General features: G+C 37.2%; 1 pseudogene; it reads right to left on the minus strand.

Moving 5' to 3' along the window:
* Positions 1-1,435: 1,435 nt before the first annotated feature.
* LOC132491252 (probable E3 ubiquitin-protein ligase HECTD2) lies at positions 1,436-13,072 on the minus strand (annotated as a pseudogene).
* Between the last annotated feature and the right edge of the window lie 10,348 nt (positions 13,073-23,420).

Consider the following 23,420-nt stretch of genomic DNA (forward strand, 5'->3'; position numbering starts at 1 on the left):
CTTACTTCACTCTGTATGACAGTCTCTATGTCCATCCATATCTCTATAAATGACCCCATTTCATTCCTTTTTACGGCTGAGTAATATTCCATTGTATATATATGTACCACATCTTCTTTATCCATTCATCTGTCGATGGGCATTTAGGTTGCTTCCCTGACCTGGCTATTGTAAATATTGCTGCAATGAACATTGGGGTGCATGTATCTTTTTGAGTTATGGTTTTCTCTGGGTATATAACCAGTAGTGGGATTGCTTCTTAGTATATACAAATATAATTGATTTTTATGTGTCACTCATGAATCTTGCAACAGTGTTGGAATCTCTTAATAGTTATAAGATTTTTTTTGTATATTCCTTGAGATTTTCTATGTAAACAATCATATCATATGGAAATAGGGCCAATTTATTTCTTTAATGTTTTTCTCACCCTATTGCACTGACTAGAACTTCTAGTTTAATAAGCGTAGTGAGTACAGACATCCTCAACTTATCTCAATTTTAGAGGGAATATATTCAGTTTTTCACTCTGTTTTTTTTTACACCCTTGTACAATCATCTTTATTGATTTGTAAAAGCTGTATACACATCTAAAACCCTGAATTTACTTTATAAAAATAAATCTTTAGCAATAAATGGCACTATCAAAATCCCATTATTCTCAGGCTATTATGTAGTTATTTACATGCTTTTCAGCAATGGTTGAAAAGAATCTTAGAGGACGAAAGCCAGTATATCAAAAAAACCTGTAAATTGCCTTTGTAATTATACTGTCGTTTAACTGCTATATGAAAATATGGCTACATGCCTTACATTTATGATAATGCAGCTGTCTGTTTTGTTACGGTGTGCTAACAGCACACAAGCTGCCACTGGTCTCCACTCTGTCATCAGTGCATTCTCTACTGCATGATGTTTCCCAGTGGAACACCTGTGACAAACTACTTATGAAGAATGATAAAGTGCTATAAAAAAGAAGGACTGGACCCACACCTGTCTCTGCCATCTGGTCTTTTTCTCACCCAAGCAGTGTCGTATTTTTAGAAAACCATGCCTCTACTGAACATACTTCATATTTGATTTTTTAAAAATCAGTATTTTAAAGTTGGTGAGCTTTGTCAAGTTTTTTTTTTTTTTTTTTTTTTTTTGCGGTACGCAGGCCTCTCAATCTTTTGGTCTCTCCCTTTGCGGAGCACAGGCTCCGGATTCGCAGGCCCAGCAGCCATGGCTCACAGGCCCAGCTGCTCCGCTGCATGTGGGATCCTCCTGGACCGGGGCATGAACCCGTGTCCCCTGCATCGGCAGGCAGACTCTCAACCACTGCACCACCAGGAAAGCCCTGTCAAGCTGTTTTGAGATAGAAACATGAAAAGCTTAAAGGCACAATAAGAGAGAAGTGAATGCTACATATAAAATATATGTCAAGTCTTCTAAGTTACTCAAGTCCAAAGTCTTCTGAATTTGAAATTCCAATAATCAATTTCTGTTTCGGGTCCTTTTTGTTCTTGTAGGTGGGAAGGCAAAGTTGATTGAAGCAAGTTTGGGCCACAGGCAACAAGTTAGTAGAAGTTTCATTCTTTGAGATTTTAAAGTTCAAATCAGCCATTCCTCCTACAGGTACTCTGTCACTTCCTGTGGTAAAATGTAGCAACTTCTTTTGAAGATCAAGAGGAAATCCAAGCACAACATCCCAAAATTATTGTATAGTCAAGTCAGTTTTCTCATAGCCATCATACTGAGTACTTCTCTGCAGGGCGTGCATATCCAGGTCAGGACTTCCACAGACCAGAATTTAAACCTCTTCTGGATGAAGCAGCATTAGGGAATGTGAAGCACACACAATGTGAAGTCCATAATAAAATGCAGCAAACTGCTTATAGATGGATTTATTGAAAAGAAAGTCAATATAAAGCTGTACATATTCTTTCCTATTTTGATTGGTAACTGGAATTTTATCACCACCTGGCTTTAAATTATAGGACTTAATTATTCCGAATTCTTCTTGAAACACCTGAAATGTTGAATAGAAATCTTCTTCAACATTGCCTTCATATGACAGGATTTCACTTAATTCATGGGCCAACTCAGGCATAATTTGACACAGGTCGTCAGTGGTAACACTGCAGGTACCTACTGGTGGATTTTGGTCATTAGGAACGACGGGAGGGCTCAATAATTTCTTGTAGTAGCAGGGGCTGAAACAAATATCCAAAACAATGCTGTTATAAACAGCTAGTCCTATAAGAATTCCAACCAATCAGAATTCAGAATAGTTGTCACATTTAAAGCTGCTAAACCAATGGCAGTATGAATCCTTATGATACGTAAACATGCAATAATCTGGATGAAAAATTTGAAGAATTAGAAGAAGGAACCATTCTTTAGTCAAGCCACCCATACACAAACCAGCTTCCCCTAAAAAGGTAAGTTTCAACTTCTTTTTCAAGTCTGCTCTTTATCGGGTTAACTCATCAAGAGAATCGCTGACCAGATATTTCCACATTACTTTCATATTTAGAAATAACATATTCATATCAGGTCTCTCTCTTCTAGATACTTTATCCACAAGACTTTGCTGTGAGAATTTCCAAAGCTCTGCCAGGTGTGGTATTCTTCCATAAGATCAATATGATCCAATATAGAATTATAGAAATCAGTATAAGGAATAAGGGGAGGAAGAACCAAACTGTTTGCAGTATTAAGTAAAGCCAACACTTTAGATGATGATGGGATCTACCAGAAACACTTTGATATAGGTGAAAATTCTTCAGGCTTTGCAGGAAACAGGTGTAAAGAAATAAACTGCAGCCATCTCTCTACCAATTGTTTGAACCTCTTCTGGGATAATTTTTTAAACCAGTGAACTAGGAAATGATGGTCAGCTTCCACTAACATAGCTATCTGTCGTAGCAAGTGAGCATAGATGACATATGTAGGTGTGTTATTAAATTGTAAAAGTATAAATTAAATTGTAAAATTATAAAATATGCACTAAGATAATTTTTTGTTCGTGGACTTTTCCATTCTTGTAACAGGCTGTTAATGATTCCCTTTAATACTGTCTTCTGAATGTCTTGAGGCTGCTGGTATTGGAGGGTTTCCTGCAGAGGCGGAGGGTAGCTCTGTCTCACCGTGAGGACAAGAACACTGACAGCAGAAGTTCTGGGAAGTACTCCTTAGCGTGAGCCCTCTCAGAGTCAGGCACTAACCCCACTGAAGAACCCAGATAACTCACTCTGTTTTTAATTAATTTATTTTACTTGAAGTATATTTGATTTACAATATTGTGTTACTATTAGGTGTCCAGCAAAGTGATTCCAAGTGATTCAGTTATATATATATATATATATATATATATATATGATCCTGGACTTTTGCTTTTTGGGAGTTTTTTAATTACTGATTCAATTTCAGTCCTGGTAATTGGTCTGTTCATACTTTCTATTTCTTTCTGATTCAGTCTTAGTAGATTGTACCTTTCTAAGAAGTTGTCCATTTCTTTTAGGTTTCCTGTTCTATCAGTGTATAGTTGATCATAATAGTCTCTTATGATTTTCTGTATTTCTGTGGTGCTGGTTGTAATAACTTTTTTTTCAATTCTGATTTTATTGATTTGGGCCCTCTCCATTTTTTTGATGATTCTGGCTAAAGGTTTATCAATTTTATTTATCTTTTCAAACAATCAGTTTTGGGGTTCAGTGATTTTTTTTAGTCTGTCTTTCATTTATTTCTGCTCTGATCTTTATGATTTCTTTCCTTCTATTAACGGGGCTTTGTTTGTTCTTCTTTCTCTACTTGCTTTCAGTGTAAGTTTAGGTTGTTCATTTGAGATTTTTCTTGTTCCTAAGGTAAGCTTGTATCACTATAAACTTCCCTCTTAGAACTGCTTTTACTGTGCCCCATAGGTTTTAGATCATCTTGTTTTCATTTTCATTTGTCTCTACGTTTATTTTTTTAATTTCCTCTTTGATTTCTTCAGTGATCCATTGGCTGTTTAGTAACATATTGTTCAGCTTCCATGTGGTTGTGTTTTTTCTGTTTTTTTTTCTTTTTCTTGTAGTTGATTTTTAATATCATAGTGTTGTGGTCATAAAAGATGCTTCATATGATTTCAATTTTCTTAAATCTACCAAGGTTTGCTTTGTGGCCCAGCATATGATCTATGTTGAAGGCAGTCTTTCACTCTTGATGCATGGTGATAGCCAGAAATTTTGGTAGATGTTCTTCATCAGGTTGAGGTAATTCCACTTTATTACTAATATGCTTAGAATTTTTATCATGAATTAATGTTGGATTTTCTAAAATGCTTTTTCTTGGTCAATTGATATCTCACTTGATTTTTCTTTTTCAGCTTATAGATATGGTGAATTAAATTGATTGATTTTCAAATGTTGAAGCAGTCCTCCATACCTGTTATAGATTTCACTTGGTAATGATGTATTTTTTAATACTTTTCTGGATTCAATTTTCTAATATTTTGTTGACAGGTTTTATTTGTAAGCTCATGGAGATACTGGCCTATAGATGTTTTTCCTCTTTCTTTCCTTTTTATTTTGTACTGTCCTTGTCTGGTTTTGATATCATGTTGATACTAGCCTTATAGAATGTGTTGGAAAATGTTTTACACACTTTTATATTATGGAAGAGATTATATAAAATTATTGTATTCTTTAACTGTTTGGTAGAAATCTTCAGTGAAACATCTGGGTCTGGTTTCTTTTTGGAGAGCTTTTAAATTACAAATTCAATTTCTTTAAAGGTAATAAGATTATTTCATTTGACTATTTCATCTTTACTGAGCCTTAGTAGTTTGTAGGTTTTGAGGAATTTGTCCATTTCTTCTAAATTGAATTTAATTGCAGAATTGTTTGTAGGAGTCTCCTCTTATGCACTTAATGACTACAAGATCTGTAGTGATGTTTCTGTTTCATTCTTAATATTAGTAATTTATGTCTTTGCTAGTTGCTTTCTTTGTCAGTCTTAGTAGAGCATTATCAATTTTATTTTTTTCCCAAAGATACCACTTCTTTTTCATTGATTTTCTCTATTGTTTTCCTGTTTTCAATTGCATTGATTTCTACTTGTGTTTTTATTATCTCTTCCTTATTCTTGCTTTGGGTATATTTTGTTATTCTTTTCCTATGTTTTTGTCATTCTTTAAAATTTTTTTTTACATTATTGATTAGAGGTTTTAGATGAATCTCACATATTTTAATATGTTGTATTTTCATTTTTATTTAGTTATATGAATTTTTAATTTACATTGAGATTTCTTCCTTGACTCAAGGATTATTTAGGCTATTTCCAAGTATAGAGACTTTTTTAGAGACTAGACTAATTTCTAGTTTGAGTCTATTATTTTCATAGAACATACTATAAAAATTACAAGTATCTTACATTTGTTAAGGTTTATTTTATGACCCAGGATATGGTTTATCTTAGTGAATATTCCATAGTGTTTTTTAAAAAAGTGGATTCTGGGCTTCCCTGGTGGCACAGTGGTTAAGAGTCTGCTTGCCAATGCTGGGGACACAGATTCATGCCCCAGTCCAGGAAGATCCCACGTGCCGTGGAGCGGCTGGGCCCATGAGCCATGGCCGCTGAACCTGCATGTTCGTATCCTGTACTCCACAACAGGAGAGGCCACAACAGTGAGAGGCCCGCATACTGCAAAAAAAAAAAAAAAAAAAAAAAGTGTATTCTGCTATTGTTGTATCAACCCATATATTTGAATAACCAATAAATTTAAATTATATGAGGTAAATGTATACATAAAGCCTAGTCTCTATCCTTGAGTATCTAATAAAATGGTCCAAGAAAATCTATTTATAAAAATAATTATACATATATCCCCATTGAAAATAATAACAATTATAAAATGGTGGTAATCAGAAATTTCCAAATGATTGAGATGAGAACATTTTTATAGAAAGAGTGGTATTTTTGTTAGACATTAAGGGATGGGTAAAGCTCCAACATACAAGATTTGAAGGAAATATATTGGCTTTGTTTATGTAGGACATGGAGGTAGAGAGAGGAAAAGGGAAGGAGTTGACTACCTACTCTTCTAGGATATCGGATTCTACCAAGCGAATGTTAAACAGAAGCAGATCTAAACACTGGGTGTTGATATAAAAAGATTTCAGATCTCATGCCTCTGGTGTTTTATGTTTTCCTTCCTGGGGAAGCACTCTTCTAAAGCTCAGTGATTAACAGAATGTTAGTACACAATTGGACTTTGAGAAATTAAGAAATCTAGGTCTGTAAATATTTCACAACAATAGTTTATTTCTGTTTGAAACAAAAGAGAAAGACCTGTTACAAACTATACAAATTACTATATGCCAGAACAGTTAAGAATTGAAAATGTAAGGCTTTGGGTAAAGAACCAAAACATTTTTTGCTGTTAAATAAGAGAAAGCACAGTTTCCCTAGAAGTTAAACATGTATTATGAAATTATAAAACATACTAATCATATAATTTTTCCTTCTACAACAAGCAAGTCAAAATATGAAGAAACATTGGAATTATTCATAGCATGTAGGGGAAATGAAAGATATAGGATATTTTATGTCAAATTGATAAAAGTAAAGTTTCTTATTTGCACACATTTTACATATCCATTATATTTTGCAGATGAAAAATGGAGGGTTAAAGACATATACAGCACTTGACCAGCATCACATAGTTGGTTAGAGGTAAATTTTTTCAATTTTATTCAGGATCTTGGCCTTCATAGTTCATGCTCTTTCTTGTAAAACAAAAACCATAGCTCTCTGCTCATAATAAAAATATTTACAAAATGGCATAAAAAGCATGTCAATGTTCCCAAAAAGAATATTAACTACATATTCCTTAATAATACTCACATTTCTATATCTTGGTTTTCCTTGTAGCTCATAGGTTACTCTTGCTCAGTGTCATTACCTGGGCTTCCTCTTTTCCAGATTGATAACATGGAAGAACCCAGGGCTCAGTCCTTGATCTTCTCTTCTCTATCTTCACTCACTCCCTTAATGATCTCATCTAGTCTCATAGGTTTAAATGACAACTTTATGCTGATGGTTACCAAATTTGTTTCACAAGTTCTGGCTCTGTATACCCGACTGTGTCCTCAACATCTCCATTTGGATAACTTATAGCATCTCACCCTTCACCTGTTCAAATGAACTGCTACTTCTATGCCCCAAACTTTCTCCAACTTCAGTGTCCTCCTTCTCAATTGATAGCAATTCTGTCTCTCCATTTAGTCAGGCAAAAACAAACAAACAAACAAACAAAAAACCTTGGAGACATTACTGATTGTTTTCTTCATTTAATAACCTATATTCATTTTGTAAGGAAATCCCATTGCCTCTACCTTCAAATTATATCTTACAGAGACCATCAAAATAACAGAGGAGTAAAAAGTGGAGATCACCTTCTTCCCCACAAATACATCAGAAATACATCTACATGTGGAACAACTCCTACAGAATGCCTACTGAATGCTGGCAGAAGACCTCAGAGTTCCCAAAAGGCAAGAAACTCCCCACATACCTGGGTAGGGCAAAAGAAAAACAGAGACAAAAGAATAAGGATGGGACATGCACCTCTGGGAGAGAGCTGTGAAGGAGAAAGGTTTCCATGCCCCAGGAAGCCCCTTCACTGGCAGAAATGGGGTGTGGTGTGTGTGTGGGGAAGCTTCAGAGCCATGGAGGAGAGGGCAGCAATAGGGGTGCAGAGGGCAAAGTGGAGAAATACCCGCACAGAGGGTCAGTGCCGAACAGCACTCACCAGCCTGAGAGGCTTGTCTGCTCACCTGCTGGATGGGTAGTGGCTCGGAGCTGAGGCTCTGGCTTCAGAGGTCAGATCCCAGAGAGAGGACTGGGGTTGGCTGCGTGAACACAGCCTGAAGGTGGCTAGTGTGCCACAGCTAGCTGGGAGGGAGACTGGGAAGAAGTCTGGACCTGCCTAAGAGGAAAGAGAAAACTGTTTCAGGGTGCTCGAGGAGAGGGGATTCAGAGCACCACCTAAACGAGCTCCAGAGACAGGTGCAAGCCACAGTTATCAGTGGGGACACCAGAGACGGGCATGAAACACTAAGGCTCCTGCTTCAGCCACCAAGAAGCTTGTGTGCAAGCACAGATCACTATCCACACCTCCCCTCCTGGGAGCTGTACAGACTTCCACTGCCAGGGTACTGTGATCAATGGACAACTTCCCTGGGAGAACACACGACACGCCTCAGGCTGTTGCAATGTCTCGGCCACCACAGGCTTGCCCTGCATTCTGTAACCCTCCCTACCCCTGGCCTGAGTGGGCCAGAGCTCCCTAGTCAGTTGCTACTTTAACCCCATCTTGTCTGAACAAAGAACAGATGCCCTCAGGCGAGCTACATGCAGAGGCAAGGCCAAATCTAAAGCTGAACCCCGGGACCTGTGCAAACAAAGAAGAGAAAGGGGAATTTCTCCCAGCAGCCTCAGGAGGAGCGGGTTAAAACTCCACAATCAACATGATGTACCCTGCATCTGTGGAATACCTGAATATAGACAACACATCATCTGAAAATTGAGGTCGTGAACTTTGGGAGAAACTGTAGACTTGGGGTTTGCTTTCTGCATCTAATTTGTTTCTGGTTTTATGTATATCTTAGTTTAGTATTTAGAGTTTATTGTCATTGGTAGATTTGTTTATTGATTTGGTTGCTCTCTTCCATTTTTTTAAATGTAGATATATATATATTTTTTCCTTTTTCCCTTTTTCTGAGTGTGATGTGTATGCTTCTTTGTGTGATTTGTCTGAGGGGTCTCTCTGTCCATTTTTTTCAATATAGTTTTTAACACTTGTTATCATTGGTGGATTTCTTTTTTGGTTTGGTTGCTCTCTTCTTTCTTTCTTTCTTTCTCTTTTTCTCTTTTCTTAAATTACATTTTAATTTTTTTAATTTTTAATATTTTTTAACTTTTTTATTTAAATATTTTCTTTTCTTTTTTTCTTTCTTTCTTTTTTTCTCCATTTTCTTCTGAGCCATGTGGATGACAGGGTTTTGGTGTTCTGGCCATGTGTCAGGCCTGTGCGTCTGAGGTGGGAGAGCTGAGTTCAGGACACTGGTGCACCAGAGACCTCCTGGCTCCACATAATATCAAACAGTGACAGCTCTCCCAGAGATTGCCACCTCAGTGTTAAGACCCAGCTCCACTCAATGACCAGCAAGCTGCAGTGCTGGACAACCTATGCCATACAACTAGCAAGACAGGAATGCAGCCACACTCATTATCAGAGAGGATGCCTAAAATCATAAAAGGTTACAGACAGCCCAAAACACACCACCTGCCCACCAGAAAGGCAAGATCCAGCCTCAACTACCAGAACACAGGAACTAATCCCCTCCACCAGGAAACCTACACAGCCCACTGAACCAACCTTACCCACTGGAGGCAGACACCAAAAACAACGAGAACTACGAACTTGCAGCCTGCAAAAAGGAGACCCCAAACACAGTAAGTTAAGCAAAATGAGAAGAGAGATAAACACACAGCACATGAATTAGCAAGGTAAAAACACACCAGAACAAAAAAATGAAGAGGAAAAAGGCAGTCTCTCTGAAAAAGAATTCAGAGTAATGATAGTAAAGATGATACAAAACCTTGGAAATAGAAAGGAGAAAATTCAAGAAACTTTTAACAAGGACCTACAAAAACTAAAGAGCAAACAAACAATGATTAACAACACAATATATGAAATAAAAAATTCTCTAGAAGGAATCAATAGCAGAATAACTGGGGCAGGAGAACGGTTATGTGACTAGGAAGAAAAAATAATGGAAATAACTACTTCAGAGCAGAATAAAGAAAAAGGAATGAAAAGAATTGAGGACAGTCTCAGAAACATCTGGGACAATATTAAATGCAAATTATAGGGGTCCCAGAAGAAGAAAACTAAAGGGACTGAGAAAATATTTGAAGAGATTATAGTTGAAAAATTCCCTATTATGGGAAAGGAAAGAGTCAATCCAATCAGGGAAGTGCAGAGAGTACCATACAGGATAAATCCAAGGAGAAACACACCAAGACACATATTAATCAAACTATCAATAATTAAATACAAAGAAAAAATATTAAAAACAACAAGGGAAAAACAACAAATAACATACAAGGGAATCCCCATAAGGTTAACAGCTGATCTTTCAGCAGAAACTCTGCAAGCCAGAAGGGAGTGACAGGACATATTTAAACTGATGAAGGAGAAAAACCTATGACCAAGATTACTCTACCTAGAAAGGATCTCATTCAGATTTGATGGAGAAATTAAAACGTTTACAGACAAGCAAAAGCTGAGAGAATTCAGCACCACCAAACCAGCTTTACAACAAATGTTCAAGGAACTTCTCTAAGCAGGAAACACAAGAGAAGGAATAGACATAAAATAACAAACCCAAAACAATTAAGAAAATGGTAATAGGAACATACATATCGATAATTACCCTAAATGTAAGTGGATTAGATGCTCCAACAAAAAGACATAGACTGGCTGAATGGATACAAAAACAAGACCCATATATATGCTGTCTACAAGAGACCCACTTCAGACCTAGGGACACATACAGACTGAAAGTGAGGGGATGGAGAAAGATATTCCATGCAAATGGAAATCAAAAGAAAGCTGAGGTAGCAATTCTCATATCAGACAAAATAGACTATAAAATAAAGACTATTACAAGAGACAAAGAAGGAAACTATAGAATGATGAAGGGATGAACCCAAGAAGAAGATATAACAATTGTAAATATTTATGCACCCAACATGGGAGCACCTAAGTATATATGGCAGATGCTAACAACCAATAAAAGGGGAAATCAACAGTAACACAATCATGGTAAGTGACTTTAACACCGCACTTTCACCAATGGACATATCATCCAAAATGAAAATAAATAAGGAAACACAAGCTTTAAATGATACATTAACAAGATGGACTTAATTGCTATTTATAGGACATTCAATCCAAATACAACAGAGGACACTTTCTTCTCAAGTACGCATGGAACATTCTCTAGGATAGATTATATCTTGGGTGACAAACCAAGCTTTGTTAAATTTAAGAAAAATGAAATTGTATCAAGTAACTTTTCTGACCACAATGCTATAAGACTAGATATCAATTACAGGAAAATATCTGTAAGAAATACAAACATATGGAGGCTAAACTATACACTACTTAATAACCAAGAGATTACTTGAGAAACCAAAAAGGAAATCAAAAAATACTTAGAAAAAAATGACAATGAAAACACGATGACCCAAAACCTATGGGATGCAGCAAAAGCAGTTCTAAGAGGAAAGTTTATAGCAATACAATCCTACCTCAAGAAGGAAGAAACATCTCAAATGAACAATCTAAAGTTACATCTGAAGCAATCAGAGAAAGAAGAACCAAAAAAACCCCAAAGTTAGCAGAAGGAAAGAAATTATACAGATCAGATCAGAAATAAATGAAAAAGAAATGAAGGAAACAATAGCAAACATCAATAAAACTAAAAGCTGATCTTTGAGAAGATAAAAAAAAATTGACAAACAATTAGCCAGACTTATCAAGAATAGAAGGGAGAAGACTCAAATTGATAGAATTAGAAATGAAAAAGCAGAAGTAACAACTGACACTGCAGATATACAAAGGATCAGGAGAGATTACTACAGGCAACTATTTGCCAATAAAATGGACAACCTGGAAGAAATGGAAAAATTCTTAGAAAAGCACAACCTTCTGAGATTGAACCATGAAGAAATAGATTATATAAACAGACCAATCACAAATACTGAAATTGAGACTGTGATTAAATCTTCCAACAAAAGCCCAGGACCAGATGGCTTCACAGGAGAATTCTATTAAACATTCAGGGAAGAGCTAACACCTATCCTTCTCAAACTCTTCAAAAATATAGCAGAGCGAGGAACACTCCCAAACTCACTCTATGAGGCCACCATCATCCTCATACCAAAACCAGAAAAAGATGTCACAAAGAAAGAAAACTACATGTCAACTTCACTGATGAATATAGATGTAAAAATCTTCAACAAAATACTAGCAAACAGAATCCAACAGCACATTAAAAGGTTCATAAACCATGATCAAGTGGTGTTTATCCCAGGAATACAAGGATTCTTCAATATATGCAAATCAGTCAATGTGATACACCATATTAACAAATTGAAGGAGAAAAACCATATAATCATTTCAATAGATGAAGAAAAAGCTTTCAACAAAATTCAACACCCATTTATGATAAAAAAACATTCCAGAAAGTGGGCATAGAGGGAACCTACATCAATGTAATAAAGGCCATATATGACAAACCCACAGCCAACTTCGTTCTCAATGGTCAAAAAGTGAAACCATTTACCCTAAGATGAGGAAGAAGACAAGGTTGTCCACTCTCACCCCTATTATTCAATTTTGGAAGTTTTAGCCACGTCAATCAGAGAAGAAAAGGAAATAAATGGAATCCAAATCAGAAAAGAAGAAGCTGTTCTGTCTGCATATGACATGATACAATACATAGAGAATCCTAAAGATGCTACCAGAAAACTACTAGAGTTAATCCATGAATATGGTAAAGTAGCAGGATACAAAATTAATGCACAGAAATCTCTTGCATTCCTATACATAAATGATGAAATATCTGAAAGAGAAATTAAGGAAACACTCCCATTTACCACTGCAACAAAAAGAATAAAATATCTAGGAATAAACCTACCTAAGGAGGTAAAAGAACTATACTTAGAAAACTATAAGACACTGATGAAGGAAATCAAAGATGACACAAATAGATGGAGACATATACCATGTTCTTGGATTGGAAGAATCAATACTGTGAAAATGACTATATCACCCAAAGCAATCTACAGATTCAATGCAATCCCTATCAAACTACCAATGGCATTTTTCACAGAACAAGAACAAAAAAATTTCACAATTTGTATGGAAACACCAAAGACCCCGAATAGCCAAAGCAACCTTGAGAAAGAAAAACAGAGCTGGAGGAATCAGGCTCCCAGACTTCAGACTATACTACAAAGCTACAGTATTCAAGACAGTATGGTACTGGCACAAAAACAGAAAGATAGATCAATGGAACAGGATAGAAAGCCCAGAGTTAAACCCCTGCACATATGGTTACCTTACTTTTGATAAAGGATGCAAGAATGTACAATAGAGAAAAAACAGCCTCTTCAATAAGTAGTGCTGGGAAAACTGGACAGCTACATGTAAAAGAATGAAATTAGAACACTCCCTAACACCATACACAAAAATAAACTCAAAATGATTAAAAACCTAAATATAAGGCCAGACACTATAAAACTCTTAGAGGAAAACATAGGCAGAACACTCTATGACATAAATCACAGCAACATCCTTTTTGACCCACCTCTTAGAGAAATGGAAATAAAAACAAAAATAAACAAAGGGGACCTCATGAAACTTAAAAGCTTTTGCACCGCAAAGGAAACTATAAACAAGACCAAAAGACAACCCTCAGAATGGGAGAAAATATTTGCAAATGAAGCAACTGACAAAGGATTAATCTCCAAAATTTATAAGCAGCACATGCAGCTCAATAACAAAAAAACAAACAACCCAATCCAAAAATGGGCAGAAGACCTAAATAGACATTTCTCCACAGAAGATATACAGCTTGTGAACAAACACATGAAAGAATGCTCAACATCATTAATCATTAGAGAAATGCAAATCAAAACTACAATGCGCTATCATCTCACACTGGTCAGAATGGACATCATCAAAAAATCTAGAAAAAATAAATGTTGGAGAGGGTGTGGAGAAAAGGGAACACTCTTGTACTGCTGGTGGGAATGTAAATTGATACAGCCACTATGGAGAACAGTATGGAGGGTCCTTAAAAACTACAAATAGAGCTACCATACGACCCAGCAATTCCAGTACTGGGCATATACCCTGAGAAAATCATAATTCAAAAAGAGTCATGTACCAAAATGTTCATTGCAGCTCTATTTACAATATAGCCAGGAGATGGAAGCAACCTAAGTGTTCATCATTGGATGAATGGATAAAGAAGATGTGGCACATATATACAATGGAATATTACTCAGCCATAAAAAGAAACGTTAGTGAGTTATTTGTAGTGAGGTGGATGGACCTAGAGACTGTCACACACAGTGAAGTAAGTCAGAAAGAGAAAAACAAATACTGTATGCTAACACATATATATGGAATTTAAGAAAAAAAAAGTCATGAAGAACGTAGGGGTAAGATGGGAATAAAGACACAGACCTACTAGAGAATGGACTTGAGGATATGGGGAGGGGGAAGGGTAAGCTGTGACAAAGTGAGAGAGTGGCATGGACATATATACACTAACAAATGTAAAATAGATGGCTAGTGGGAAGTAGCTGCATAGCACAGGGAGATCAGCTTGGTGCTTTGTGACCACCTGGAGGGGTGGGATAGGGAGGGTGGGAGGGAGGGAGATGCAAGAGGGAAGAGATATGGGAACATATGTATATGTATAACTGATTCACTTTGTTATAAAGCAGAAACTAACACACCATTGTAAAGCAATTATACTCCAATAAAGATGTTAGAAAATAAATAAATAACTTGCAGCTATCAGACTGCAGAAATAGAAACAAAGTACCCTGAGCATAAGATAAAAAAGTGCTCTCTATTAGAACACAGGGGAGTACACATTCAGTTCTGAACATTACTGTCCTACATTGTCTGCACAGTTGTCTTGAGCAAAAAAAAAAGAAATAAAACTTTTTTGTTTTGTTGAACACCTTGAACTAGGATCACCGGGTTGATATAAAGACACAATTTGATCTTGACATTACGTAGCATTTTCTAATGACTAAAGCTGCCAGACAATAGAATGGGCTGTGTTAGTATCGAATGATTTCTGTGCCAGTGGACTCTGCTCACATATAATCAGGCTCACTCGTTAGGAAGGGACGGGAGGAAATACCATATAACTCAAAGGCCACTAATTTTTAGTCTTGTGATCTTCAGCAAAACACTTTTACACTCTCCTTCTCTTTGCAGATATGGCTTTGCTCTATAGTTTTGAGTATTTAAAACAGAAAAATCATTTCATGTTTATTAGAGTCTAATGGAATTAGCATTATATCAGTGATTGCTACCTGTCAGGTGCCATTGTGGGGGCTTTTACATTTATTTGTTTAGTACTTATAATGACCCTGAACGATACTATTTTCCCAATTTTACAATTTACTCAGTGCCTGAAAAAATGTCCAGGATGTGTTGTTGAATGAAGAAAATACAAAACATTATGTGTTGTGTGTTACTAATTATGGAAAACAGTGATTCTCCACATCTACTCACTTGTGTGTAAAGCTATATATACATACACTACACATAGATGAAAATGGTCAGAATAATACACACGAAAATGGTCACTGTAGCCATATATGGGTTATAGATTATGAGAGCTTCTTAGTTTCTTTCTTGGACTCTTCTGATTTTCTAAATCTACAATGATAAGCATTACTTTCATATTCAGAGAAGAATTACTATATTAATATTTATCTAGCTTTTTAGAAAAACAGATAACTCAAGATGACACAGAGAATCAGTAGTAAATTAGGCAGTTTCCTGACATAGAAGGAGTTGAGAGAAGGGAGTTCACTCTTACCTAAGTCCATAATTTGGAGTTGTTCTTTGTCCCACTTTTTTTTCCAGTCCAGTTTCACTGCCACTGATTAGAGTACAGAAGGAAGAAGAATGGCCTATTCGCTTAATGATGAAAAATAGCAGCTTTGGTCCTTACTTGGGAGGCTGTGGTAACCTGGGCTCACCTTTTGTGTGTGCCCATGGGCAGCAAGCAGGAATTCAGCGTTGTAGCTGAAGCCTGGCTGGTCTCCAGTTTGGCGTGTGTCTAACATTGTTTGAGGAACACTTTGTGCCCCGCTGAGATACACTTCTCTCCCAGGGCCTAGAGCTGAGAAAACAAAAGCTCTTGGTGCCAAGGCTATTGGCCTTATCTGTAAATCACTTATTCTTTTTTCTTGTCTCCTCAAGGGTGCTTTGACCTCAGCTCAGAGCTTGAGCAGGCACAACGCATCAATTTTTTACTGACAAGTTAAGAGACCAAGTGGATTTAGCTTCCCTGATTGCTGAAACTGTGACAGGTCTTACATATGACCTATTGGTAATTAGTGCTACCAGTAATACGTGTGTAGTCTGTGTCTGTACACGTGTGTGCACACGTGCGTGTTTATATCTATACATAAGTGATCATTTATCAAAATTGTAAATGTACATGAGAATTAATTTTGCTTCTTAATAGTTTCAACCACATTAACTGATTTAATCCTTTCCATGTCTCTGCATACTAGGGTGAATGTGTTGAAAAAAGAGAAAAGAGGACAATAGAACTTTATTTCTAATGTTCATTTATAGTGGAGATGGCCATTAGTGATTTTTCTAGTTCTACTTTCACATTTATAGAGGTGAAAATGGAAACTACGGAGATGGAGAGAATCTCTCAAGGTCAGAAAGCTAGTTCACTGCAGAATTAGACTAAAACCTTAATCTCCCACTTTTAATTCAGTACTCTTTACACAACATTTCTCAGGGATAGCTATCTTAGTATCCACAACATAGTTAGAAAATATAATTTACATAGCTATCATTATTTAAATGATAGGATAATGATTGGAAAGTGGTAACAGAGATTATTTTTGCGGCAGGAGCTGACTGGTGATTTTATTATGTTTGATGTTATCTGAATTTTCTAAGATATCTGCTTAAATATTTATTACTTTAGTGGTATGTATTTTAACACACATATTAGTCCCTATGTTCTGAGCATGCTGCTAGGCACTTCACACATCAATTTTGTGATTTAATCCTCATAGCCCATCTCGATAATAGGTTGTTGTAAATGTGTGTTGAATATAATAGAATCTGAAAGTAACTATTCAGAGATGGCTCTAAAAATCACTCCTAGAATTCTTCCTGAGATGCCTATGTGACTTCAGGCCCAGCGTTATCCTAGTCACAGTGAGTGATTCCAGATAGGGCTCAAACTTTAATATTTTCCTAAGAAGCCACTGAACAATCTGAAGAGGAAGGTTTCTGCCGTGAATAAGTCTAGACTGCCCCCAGGTCACTGACCAGAAACATTTACCCCACAGGGTCAACAGACAGGCAGCTGAGCTGGCTGTTTTTTAAATGTGTGCAAATAAACAAGGAATTAAAATGATCAATTATATTTGCACCCATTAAATATTAAACATTAGCGACTCCAAAATGAATAGTTGAAGCAGAGGAATTTGGTGGTATGTTTCAGGCCTCCTTTTTGTTTGTTAATGTGCCTCCATCCTCCTTGGCATGCTGTCTGCCACAGGGCCCAAGGTTGCAGTTTAAACGACAGTAGAAATCCACTATGCTTTGATGGGCCCAGAGCGTGCAGCCAGTGTTAATAACTAACAGTGCAGAATGAGCGTTGCTATACGGACCTTTAGAAGTAACTGTCTCAAGTTGTGTCTAGGTCAGGAAGGACCAGAACTCTGTGTTTAGTCCTGCTTAGGCCATGCTTTCTAGATGCACATAGACTTATGTATCTAGCAATGGATATGCCTTGTTTGTTTCCCTTGAGTAAAGTTCAGACACCCCTGTTGAATTTCTCTTTGGTATTGGATAAAATTTAAGGAGACCTGCAGGAAGGAGGTTTCTCTTCCAGAATTTGCAGCTCTGGGTTTCAGGATGCTCACACCTGAATCTATACATAAGTTGCCAGCTTGTTTCTTGGCCTTCTGTTTATCTCCTATAGATTTTGGGTCCAGAAACAGACATGCTCATGGCCCTTGAGCAGGAAAAAAAAAAAAAAAAAAAAAAAAGAAGCAGTCCAGAGCCACATGAGATCATACTCCAAGTACCACACCCTGTGTTTCCTCAAGTTAGAGCCAGCTAACTAAATGAGTGTTTGTCCCATGTACTCTTCTAAGGGGTCAGATGGAGGCCTGAGTGAGGAAAGCTGCTGGTCGGGGCTCTACAGGCTTCTCCACACCTACTCTCTCAGGAGTCTAGTTTCCCTCTGGGGCTTAAATAGTCTCCAAAACTCAATGAAATTCCAACCTGTGCCTCCAAAGTGTTCAAATGTAAGGTCAGAGTCAGCAGCCACTGTTGTGCTCACTGTCTAGAGTCAGAAGCTATAAGAGCTGCTCTTGGTTCAGAACAAAATTGAAAGGTCCCACAGACTCTCTGATGTAGTCTGGAGAAAGTAAGAGGAGAATACTTTTCACTGTTGATAAGCAGCTCAGATCTTCACTCCTTCACTGAGGAGGGGTGGCTAGTTTTAACCCCTGGACCATGGCTTTGGCCTAATATAGAAGAGAGTTCCATTGCCTACCTGGGCCCTGGCCCCTGGCTACTGCCTGCCTACAGGTCTAGTCATCACCTGGGTTGTCTCCTCCTTGACCTCTATGACACCAGACACCTATGTGGGTGGCTGACATTTGCCTGTCTCTGGACATTTGCCTGTCTCTGGACTTGTTTTCAGCCTTATTGGCCCTTCTTTTTGACATTCTCTATCACACTATATTTCCCAGGTAAAACAAATTTCTTTAAGTTACTCATGTATCCAGTGATGTGTTTTATGTCCTCTGGTCTTTTTCAAATGTTGTCTTCTTTTCCTGGAATTTTTTTTTTTTTTTTTTTTTTTTTTTTTTGGTACGTGGGCCTCTCACTGTTGTGGCCTCTCCCGTTGCAGAGCACAGGCTCCGGACGTGCAGGCTCAGCGGCCATGGCTCACGGGCCCAGCCACTCCGCAGCATGTGGGATCTTCCCGGACTACTCAGTAACACTAGAGAAAATATATCTGAAGCCATATGGATTGAATAAAACACACTTATTGGCCCTTCAGCCAATAAGGCCCTTATTGGCCTTATTGCCAGGACAACAACTCATCCCATCAAAATGAAGCAGATCAAACCAAACACTTGTTGGGGGTTCAATATATCTGGATCCCTATCTAGCATCATTGTGATATCAGGAGGAAATTTCTGCTGCTTCTACTCTGGTTACCAGTTTTCTCAACTGTTAAAAAAAAAATAAAAGTTGGACTCACTGTTCACTAGAGTCATAAACACAACTCCCCCAAACCTTTATTTTCAAAAAGGTAAAATGTACATTAACAATTAATCTTAAGTGAGAAGATGGACATCAGAGCAAATGGTGCAACTGTGGTTTGGGGACTGGGATGAGGAGCTGCCACTAATCTGTTCTGTGTTTCCTCCTACATGGACTTTGAGTGAGGGCAGAGGATAAAACTGCAATGACCATGTGTGTGTACCCTCACATAGAGTTTTTGACCACCCTGTGGTGAAGCCACCTCTTTCCAGGTAGGATGGGTTCCTTCTCTGAGTCACTGCTCAGCCCTTGTTGACTGTGGCTTTCATGGGAATGAGAATATTATCCTTGGAGGGATGGATTTTCTGTTTTTCCCAGAACACAAGTGGCTTTATGAATAATCTGTATGCTCCATTTTTCTCAGCCCAACAAAGCATCACAGTTATAATCCCTGCTTGAAATGGTATCAGAGCTCAGATTTAATTGTGTCCTGAAAGGTGTAATCCAACTTCATTAGCTAACCATGACTATGACTGTTACTTTTATGTGTTTCACATTTCACTGATATTTTCACATTCATTATCATACTTTGTTCCCAGAATAGCACTCCAAGGCAAGTGAGAGAGATTGAGACACAAAACTGAGGAAACTGAGACACAAAATTGAAGGCACTTAGATTCACATAGCTAAAATCCAGATTTCCTGACTCCAGATGAGTGATTTTTCTTCATAGTCTCAAATATGAAGTATGATGTCAGAGTGCTATCAGCCTACAGTATTAATTGACCACATACTATAAATCCGTATTTTGTAGCTTATTACGTGCACACACAAAAGCAAGAATAGTATCCCTTTACCTCTTTCTAATCCAAGGTTCATATCTAATAAAGGGAATAGCTTATCACAGTGGTTATTACTACAGTTCCTTAATACCATTATGTTAGCAAACATCTAACCATGGCCAGGGCTAAACAAGTCTTTCCACAGGAAACAAGCTTCAATATTTTTGCGAGTACCAAGTTGGTTTCAAACTTTGGCCAGTAGATGGCGCTGTGCATTAGCAAACATCTTGCCTGGGAAAAGTATCGCAGCGCGGGGGTTCAAGGTGAATGAGACAAGTATTATCTGAGGGGAAAATGTTGAATAGTCGATACAGAAAAAAGGCACATTTGTGTGGTTTAGAAACGGGGGTATAAAAATGTGAATTAACCTTTTATAAAGGTATTTGAAACAACTCTTATTTAGCTTTTAACTTTTAGAATAGTGCTGGTGAGTCAAATCAAATAGAAATTTTATTCACCCCAACGGAGAGATTTTCACTAATATAGAGGAACGTTTGTATCCTGGTGACATCAACCTAGCTCTACAAGTGTTAAATAATTGCCCCGTTATTTTCCAATATGAAAACTTCTTATTTGCCCCTCATTCTTCTCCATCCCTAGAGTCTATTCCTCATGCTTAACAGCTCTCTTCTAGAACCTGTATTTCTATTATTTAAGAACCAGATATACCTCATATTTCCTTAAAAGTATCTTTGACAGTAGTGGGAACTCAAAGGATTCTATGGATTTTATCTCAACATTACTAGCATTGGATTTTTGCTCAATAAATATTTATTTAGCATTGAATAATTGATTAGTGAATCACACTATGCCTTAGTGATAGAGTTTTCTGTACACATATTTAATCACCCTTTTCAAAATATATTTACTGAGTACCTGTTAGGCTCTTGGTCTCAGAGCATATGATCTAGGAGAGAAAATAAGAGGCAATTAAGCTATAGTGTGGTAAGTGTATGATTGTGGGAGAATAGGATGTTGTGAAAGGACAGAGGAAAGTTCCTTCCTTTCACGTTGATATTAGGAGTTAGGAGAGGCTTTCCAAGAGAAATGAAGTCTAATTTTTTATCCAAATGATGAGTAAGGGATTGCTATCTATTAAGAATATTCCAGGGCTTCCCTGGTGGCGAGAGTCCACCTTCCGACGCAGGGGACACGGGTTCGTGCCCCGGTCCGGGAAGATCCCACATGCTGTGGAGTGGCTGGGCCCGTGAGCCATGGCCGCTGAGCCTGCACGTCCGGAGCCTGTGCTCTGCAACGGGAGAGGCCACAACAGTGAGAGGCCCACGTACCACAAAAAAAAAAAAAAAATATTCCAGGAAAAGAAGACAACATTTGAAAAAGACCAGAGGACATAAAACACATCACTGGATACATGAGTAACTTAAAGAAATTTGTTTTACCTGGGAAATATAGTGTGATAGAGAATGTCAAAAAGTAAGATGGGAAATATAAGTCCTGATAGGTATTGAGATTTTGCTTAAGAGAAAAAGAAAATTACTATAATAATTCATGTATGAGAATGATATGATTTGTATTTTTCGAAGATCATTCTGGCTGAAATGTGGAAATTCAATCATTCAGTGTATGTGTGGTAGAAAAGAGCATAGTGCAATACTGGAAGCAGAGAGATCAGTTAGGGAGCTGTTGCAAAATTCCAAGTGTGAAATGCTCTGGCTGACCTGGATAGAGAGATGGGCCAGCAAGAAAGTTTTTTGTGGGGATGCCAAACAAGAAGGGTAAAAGAAAAATCATCAAAATGATGAAACTGCTGAAAATGTAAGAAAATGGAGAAATTTATAATTATCAAAGCTCCTCCCTGTGAGAATGCAATATGTTTTTGGAAGGAATACTTTGATAAGCTGCTTAGCATGATGCTAGAGATCCTTAAACAACAAACTCAAACTTTCCACAGATGGAAAGCAACATGCCATTTTAAATGGTAAGTCTTATTATCAATATTTACTAAGGTTTTGTTTTGCTGACATATATGCAAGTTTGGAGTCAGAGATAATAGTTCAGGAAAATAAAAGAAAGGCAGAACACTTGCCAGTGGTCATATTTCTCTACTCTCCTTTTCTTTTTCAAAATGATGATTGAACAGATATATAAAGAAAGCCTGTCTAGAGGCACACCAAATAATTAGCTTCCATTAAGGAGTCCCTCAATGCTCTATTGAGAATTATTAGTGGTAGAAGATTAAAGAGAAATAGATGGCACCAAACTATGTTTACAGGATAGCAGTGATAGTTCTCTGTAATTATTTGGATATAAGGATAAGGGAAAAAAAAGAATCAATTATGATATTATACAGGATTTAGACCTGGGAATCTGGCTGATTCTCTGTGATAAGGAAGAGAAAGGGCAGGTTTTGGGTGGAATTAGGAGAGAGTAGGTGAGGAATTAAGTTTGCATTTTTAATATGTGAAGTAGGTGTGTTATTCAAGTGGGGAGAACAAGTAAAGCAAGTAAGTCTGAAGCTTAGGAAAGGGATCTGGGTTAAAGATCAGTGTTCAGTAATTAAAAACATGGGAATGGATTATATCACAAGGGAGAATGTGTAGAATGACATACAATAGAGGACATGTGGATAAAATATAAAGAAATACAATTATTAACATTGTATTAAGAGTTATATTAAATTTTAAACCTAAGAAATAGACACATTGTGTGTGTATGTGTGTGTGTGGATAGACTTGATACTGTGAAAAAGAATCCACGAGATCACAGGGTTCTGAAATTGCAAGTCTTCAAGACTGCAAGATTTTTAAACTGTAAGCCTGAAAGACTGAGAGATGCTTTCTGCTACCCAGGGCTACCTCTAGCCTCTGCTTACTTAGCAAATTTCCTCTATAAGAGAAACACTTAGCAGAGAGGGTTGTCTTTGCTTTGGGGTGTTTTACACAATAAATTCTGGCATACCAGAAGACAGGTTAACCCAAAGTTTGGCTTCTCTTCATCTGAGAAACTGTCCTTCTCTGGCAGGTTAGTTTCTTCCCAACCCACTACCTTCAACCTACTCCAGGTAGAGAAGCATCCTTTGTCTCTTGCGATCATCATTCTTGAATTTACTCTTACATTTTTGAAATACTCAGGTCCATTGCTTTTCAGTGAATTTAAGGAAAGGTTTTTTGTTGCTCTTGTTTATCTGGAGATTTGATAATGTTTCAGTGATGTAAAGGGATTTCACCTCTTACATTTTTATAATGCTGCAGTCTTGCAATCTCCAAAGACTCATCAAGATATTGCAGGCTGAAGGTCTGGCAGTATTATAGTTTCATAGTCTCAAGGTGTAGAAGACTTTTTCTTTATTGAGACTTTACCATCTTGCATTATTTATTCAGTTTTTTTTTTACTTTATTTTTTTTATTTTTTGCTTTATAGCAAATTTAATCAGTTATACATATACATATGTTCCCATATCCCCTCCCTTTTGCGTCTCCCTCCCACCCTATTTATTCAGTTTTGAG

The sequence above is a fragment of the Mesoplodon densirostris genome, chromosome 5 (assembly GCF_025265405.1).
Source record: "Mesoplodon densirostris isolate mMesDen1 chromosome 5, mMesDen1 primary haplotype, whole genome shotgun sequence".
Classification (NCBI taxonomy): domain Eukaryota; kingdom Metazoa; phylum Chordata; class Mammalia; order Artiodactyla; family Ziphiidae; genus Mesoplodon; species Mesoplodon densirostris.